Genomic DNA, 6,769 nt, shown 5'->3' on the forward strand with positions numbered 1-6,769 from the left:
CATCTGTAATACGAGGGACCTGAATTGGATCAGGGGAAGCAGACCAGCTTCATCCCAAATGCCAACACTGCTTGGTGGTGGCTGCCGAGGGTGCAGTGTTGAGAAGGATTCTGAGCCTGCACGTGGGCCTCAGCACGCAAAGATGCTTGATTCAGTAGCCAGGTAAGTCTTGGAAGGAGACAGCTACTGCATACTCACGTGGCATCTTGTACAAAGTGTACCACTTTGCTAGTACAAAGTGCTCTTTCTGCCTGGCATTTGAGAATTCCATGATTTTCATGAGATGCGGGGAGATGGGGGGTGAAACAGAGCCGGACTTCATTCCAAGCCCCTGCCTTCAAGGGTACAAAGGGGGCGTGCCTGTCCCACGGGAGCAGCTGCCAAGATAGGGGGGCTCATGGTTTTCCCTTGACCCCATTCAGGGCCTTTACCTGATGGGAAGTTCTCCTTTTTATCCTACTGCAAACCAGGCTGCTTTATTTTATACCCATCTTTTATTTAACCTTATATTATCTTTGTTTGGATTTTTTTCCTAGAAATTTAGAAAAAAAGAAATCAAAGGGTAATATAAGAAACATCCATATTATATTCCCAGAATTGGCCAGTATTAATAACCAGGGCTGCCCCAGTTCCTCTCTGACCTTGTATCTTGACCCTTGACCCCTCTGGCCTGCCTCGGGGCCTTTGCACTTGTAGTTCCTGGATCACCAGATACCTGCGTGACTTACTTCCTCAACTCAGTCTAGTCTCTACTCAAATGTCACTTCCTCAGACAGGCTCCCCTGATCCCCCCTAACTGAAAAGCCACTTTACTTTTCTTCATGGCAATTATTATTTCTCTATTTGTTTATTTTGTCTCCCCCCATGACAGCAGGGATCTGGTCTGTTTTGCGTTCTGCTGGGTCCCCAGTACCTCTAGACCAGCACAAATACCAACAGAGATTTTAAAAAGGTAGTAGGTGCTCAGTAAACATTTCTTAAATTATTTTTGGCTTCAAATTCTTTTATCGTAGAATGAAAAACTGAGGTTCTCTTTGACCCCCAGACCCAGTGCTAGTCCCCTCTGTTTCTCCCCAAAGGCAAGTTGGCTGTGTTTCTCACTGGGCCGTGTTCTGCTTTCATATATAAGCACCCACGAACAATGTCGAGTATATTTTAGGTGCAGGCCTCAACATTCAGACAAATGACAGACTGTTCTACCCCTGGCTTTCCCCCCCAGCACTGTTTCTGAGAACTTTCCGTGCTGTGCAGTCAGATCTGGATGATTCTTTCTACCCGCTGCATGGTGTTGCTTCGTCTGACCGCCCCTCACCTTGCTCACAGTCCCCTGGGGACGGACCGTTAGGGGTGAACACCTGCCTCCTGAGGCCCGGGCTTGACAGTGTGTTGAGACGGCAAACCTAGAAAGTCAAACTGTCGGGTGGTGGGGTTTGCACGTTTTCGTTTTCACTAGGTCCTGACAAATTCTTTTCCAAAGGGGCTGTACCCACCTCACTCCCACCAGCAACCCAGGAGGCTCCCCGAGTGCCCGCATCGGCGACAACATTTGATTTTGTCAGCATGCTTCCTTTTTACAGCCCTTTATGTTTTCCAAGTGCTGTCAATTCTCCTACCTCCTCTTGGCCTCACCCCAGCCCTGCCAGGATCCCTCTCATTTGATGAATGAGAGCCCTTCTGGGGACCACACTGTCCCCCTATGCCCACCACCCCCAGCCCCATCCACCTACCTTCACCCCTACCCCATTACTCTCCCCCAAACCCTTCTCATCTGTCTCTCCTTCAGGCCTGGAGGAGCCAAGAAGCAACCGGCCCCCTCTCCTCCCGATCATGAGATTTTCTAGACAAAGATTCAAAGACAAGCGATGGTTGCCTTGCGGCCAGGCTCTCCGCAACCCGCTTAACTCTGGCCTCAGTTTCCCTGCTCGCCTGGGTCCCCTCCGACTTCTCCATCACCTTGTACACTGGGCCACTCAGGCTTGGACAGGAACACAACACCCCTCAACCAACTCCTCCTCCAACCCCCCACTCACCCACTTTTTGTAGTCATTCCCAGGTATTTTGTACTTCTGTGGCTGGTGTGAGTGGAATCTTTTTTGCTAACCTTCTCTCTAGCGCTTGCGTTTTTTGGGACCCCAGGAAAGCTGAGTGACGCAGACCCCTTGGACCCTGCAGGTGCAAGGTTCCTCTCTTGCTTAAGCATTTTATGTTGCAAAAATTTCAAACTTACAGGACAGTTGCAAAAATAATACAAACCCCATATAGAGAACTCCAGCATGCCCCCACTTAGTTATCCAGATACACCAATTTTAATATTTTGCCACCTTTGCTGTATCCTTCTATCAGTTCCTCTTTCTATCTCGACAAAATACATTTGTCAAGTTCCTCAAATTCCGGCTGTGATTTTAATTGAGATTGAGCTGAATTGTGTGTGTCTTCTGAACATTTGGGAGCAGTTTGCCAACATCATACTACTTAACACATACCAATTCCGTGTCCATTTCCAAAGAACAAGGATATTCCCTTATGTAATCACCTTAAGTGCAGTTACCACATTCAGGAAATTTAACATTGGTATAAAGCTTACTTTCCATAGTCCAATTTTTCCTTCTGTGCCAATAATATCCTTTTGAGCCTTTACTCCTCCATTCTTAGATGCCACCCAGGATCACGTACTGTATTTCATTGTCATTATCTGTTTAGTTTTTCTTTCTTATTTTAAAATTGTGGAAACATATATACAACATTAATCTTCCCCTCTTGTTTTATTTTCCCCCAATCCCTGCTCCCGTTCCATTCCTCTCCCGCCATGAACATGAGCCCCCTCCATGGATGACAATTTGTGCTGGTGCTTACAGATGTTTGAGTTTCTATTGAGTGGGATTGACGGATCATGGAGTATTTGTGAACCTATTTCACAAATGCTGCCAGAATCTTCTCCAGGATGGCCACTGCGCCCACCAGCAGTGCCAGAGGGTTCCCATTTCAGCACAAAACTCACCATTAGCCAGTGCTCTGATTTGGGCCATTGTGGCAGCTGTGAAGTGGGACTCACTGTTGTTTCATTTGCATTTCTCTGAATATTCGTGGGCTTGAGCACCTCCTCATTACTTGTTAGTCATTTGGGTTTCCCCTTCTGTTAATGCCTGTTCACATCCTTTGACCGTATTTCTAACGTGTTTCCTGTCTTTTTCTTGTAGCTTTGCAATAATTCCTCGTATATTCTAGATACTAATCCCTTGTAATTTTTAGACATCGCAAATACCTCCCCCATTCTATCACCTACTTGGTTCCTTGTTTATACCATCCTTTGTTGAGAAAAAAAAAATCCTCAACTTTAAGGTAACCAAGTCCATCAATTTTTTTGCCATTTGGATCATAGTTAAAAGTTCCTTCCCTACTTGCAGGTCATAAAGATATTTTCCTATATTTTCTTTCTTTAGCTTTATAATTTTACATTTCACATCTAGGTCTTTAATCCATCTGGATTATATATAGTGCTTAAGGTGTAAGATAGAAACCCAACTTCATTTTCCTCTGCAGAGTGAAACTGTCTTCCTTACACCATCGGCAAACATTCCATTCTTACCTCTTTGCATCGCTTATCATAATTTTCTGCCTCCATTGCTGAACAATCTACTCTGTTCCATTGGACTTTCTGTTCCTGGGCTGGTTCCATATGATTTTCATTATTAGAGCTTTATAGAGTGCTTAGTATCTGATAGAGTGAATCCCCCTTGTTTGCTTTTCTTTTTCGAAATTGACTTAATTATATAGTTCCTTATTTTTCCATACTCACTTTAAAATACGTTTGTCAAGTTCCTCAAATTCTGGCTGTGATTTTGAGATTGAGCTGAATTGAGAGGTAAATTTGAGGGAGAACTGACATCCTTGCTGCATTAACTTTTCCCATCCATGCACATGGTACACCCTTCATTTGTTCAGAGCTGCTTCTATGTCTTTTCATCATTTTAGATTTTCTCTGGCATTTCGGTGTGTGGGGAGGTGTCGGAGCTCCTCCCTCTAATTCACCACCTCTGCACCTGGGCTCCCAGGTGCTATCTAAATGGTAGAGCCTGAAGTTCCTATTTTACAGAAGATTTTAAGCAACCTAACCAAGTCCACACAGCCAGTGGAGTGTGGACAGATAATACAGAGCAAATCTCTCTACAGCAAATCTCATTATAATCTAAAAAGTCTGTTTCACACTGGGCTTGCCAGACCCCAGGCATTCTAGCATTAGAGGAAAGCAGTAGAGTTAGCTAAAGCCAAGATTCTCAAGAACTATTTTGGCCATGAACTTTGTTCAAGTGCAATCTTAGGTGGAGAGCTAAACTTAACTTTCTCAGATTGCCTGGGTCTGGATCCCAATTCTGCTGTTTATTGGCTGTGTGACCTTGGGCAAGTTGCTATGCCTCTCTGAGCCTTGGTTTCCTGATGTGTAGAAAGACCATGATAAAGGTTATCTGCCTCCCGTGGTCACTATGAGGATTAAATGAGATGATGCGTGAAAAGCACCTGGCACATAGCAAGCACTTAATAAATGATGGCAATATGACGGAAACCCAGTTTATAAAACAGGTCCAAGGGGAAGCTGTTCTATTTGAAAGGAGAGAGGCGAAGGGTAGCATTTGCCAACATGACCACTCCCCTTACCTCCTGAGATGTGACCCCAGAACCCTAAAATCCTATGGTCCAGATCAGTGATCTGGACTCTGTAGAATAATGTGTATAATTTGAAATCTGAAATATGCAAAGGCGATTCCTTAATATAACACGTTTAGAAGGAACATGTACTGGGTTGACTAGTGCCCCCCAAAATTCACATCCACCCAGAAACTCAACATGTGACCTTGCTTGGAAATAGGGTCTTTGCGGATGTCACTAGCTCAGTTGAGGTTGTACTGGATCGGGTGGGCCCTAACCTAGTGACAGGAGTCCTTGTGAAAAGAGAAAACAGGGCCGCCGCAGACACACTGGGAGAGAAGGCCACGTGATGACCGAGGCAGGGATTAGAGTGACGGGTCCACACACCAAGGAACGCAAGGCTGGCGGCCACCAGCAGAAGCTGGATGAGGCCAGGACGGAGCCTTCCGAGGGAGCAGGGCCCTGCCCCCTCCTCCATCTCAGACTCCTGGCTTCCAGAACTGCGCGACAACACATTCCTGTTGTTCTAAGCCCCTCAAATTGGGGTTATTTGTTACGGCAGGCCTGGGGAACTAGGAACAAGTCTTGGATCTAAATTGGAAGAAGGAGATGTAAAGGCAAGAGTCATCAAGAAATCTGGAACCGGTGGGAGCAAATCCCCTCTGTGGGGATTCCATAGAGGTCAGTGTGACTCATGACCTTGGTCAAAATTATGGATTTCTAATAGCATTTGTAATTGTAGGTTGAAAATAATTTTAACAGTGTGAGGAAGGCTAGGAACAAACAGCCATAGCAGTCATAACCGTAAGTTGGAAAGTTATCTTGTGAGTAAATCCTATAATAATTTTTTTTAATTGTTTAGAAGGAAGGAAAGAAACCAAAATGGTTAAAGTGGTTTTAATGGGTCATGAGACTGTCGGTAATTTTTATTACTTTCCCCACACTTTTTTTCTGTTTGTACTGTCAAACCTCCGGAATCACAATCACAGTTACCTCTTCATTTATAAAGTCTTTTATTTTTTCTCAATTTTTAAACACCGGTAACCTGGATTCTAGTGCTGGTGGCCACCAGTTCTCTGTGTGACCTTGAGCTTGTCTGTCTCCTCTGCACACCTCAGTTTCCCCATCTGCACTCTGGGGGGGGGGGGCTGCGTGAGGCCATGAGGTCTGGGGGTCATACTTCCCTCGTGCACAGCAACCCCCTCACGCCATTTTCACTCTCACTCCTGGAGCCACCAGCCCACGGGGACATGAACCAACACATTTTTTTTCCGTATTAGCAAAATCTCAGCTCAGAGAGGGAGGCAGGCAGGAGTAACAGGGGCTGGGGGACAGCTCCTGACAAACTACCCAGCCCCCTTTGGGGGATGCAGTGCATGAGACCTGGCTTCCTGCTCAACAATCAGGAGTGGGGGGTGCCAGGGGTCACTGATCTCACGTCCCCAGCAACTTCTCTCTTCCTCAATTAAAAAGGAGGGGAAATACGTCATTCTCCCCCCTGCTACAATTGTTTACGAGTACGTGTGTACTGCAGTCCCGGCCAGAGCTGGGCAGGGCTGGGCAGGGATGATTCAACCTGGGCACACCCCCTGCAGGAGCTTGGGGGTGGGGGGGACAGGCAGGGGACTCGGAGGAGGGAGTGAGTGACCCTGGCTGAGGAGCCCCGGGGGCTTCTTGGAGTAGGTGGCAATGACTCGCCACCTCTAGTTTGTCCACCAGGTGCAATTTATCTCCAGGATCCCATTCCCAAGGACCCAGAGCATTCACTCCCCCCACCCCCAGGCCTGTCCTGCCTGCCCTGCAGAGTCAACACATACTGACTGAGCACCCACTGGGTGCCAGGAGGAGTGCTCCCATCCCTTCTCCCAAGTCCATCAAGACCTGGCTCCCAGCCAGGAGGGTCCCAAGAACTTTTAACCCTTAGGAATGAGTGGCATGGAGGAATTTCCGGCACCAAGAAGGCCAGCAAAATAGGCTGTTTTAGCAATTATAGCTGTTCCTGAGTTTCGACTGTTATTTAAGAGATGTTTATTTGGTACCAAATTTATATGCTCTGTGGCACGATTTCTAATATAACCTGTATGGTTAGTTTATTTAAACAACATGGTTGCATGGAGCCTAGAAA

The sequence above is a fragment of the Choloepus didactylus genome, chromosome 2 (assembly GCF_015220235.1).
Source record: "Choloepus didactylus isolate mChoDid1 chromosome 2, mChoDid1.pri, whole genome shotgun sequence".
NCBI lineage: Eukaryota > Metazoa > Chordata > Mammalia > Pilosa > Megalonychidae > Choloepus > Choloepus didactylus.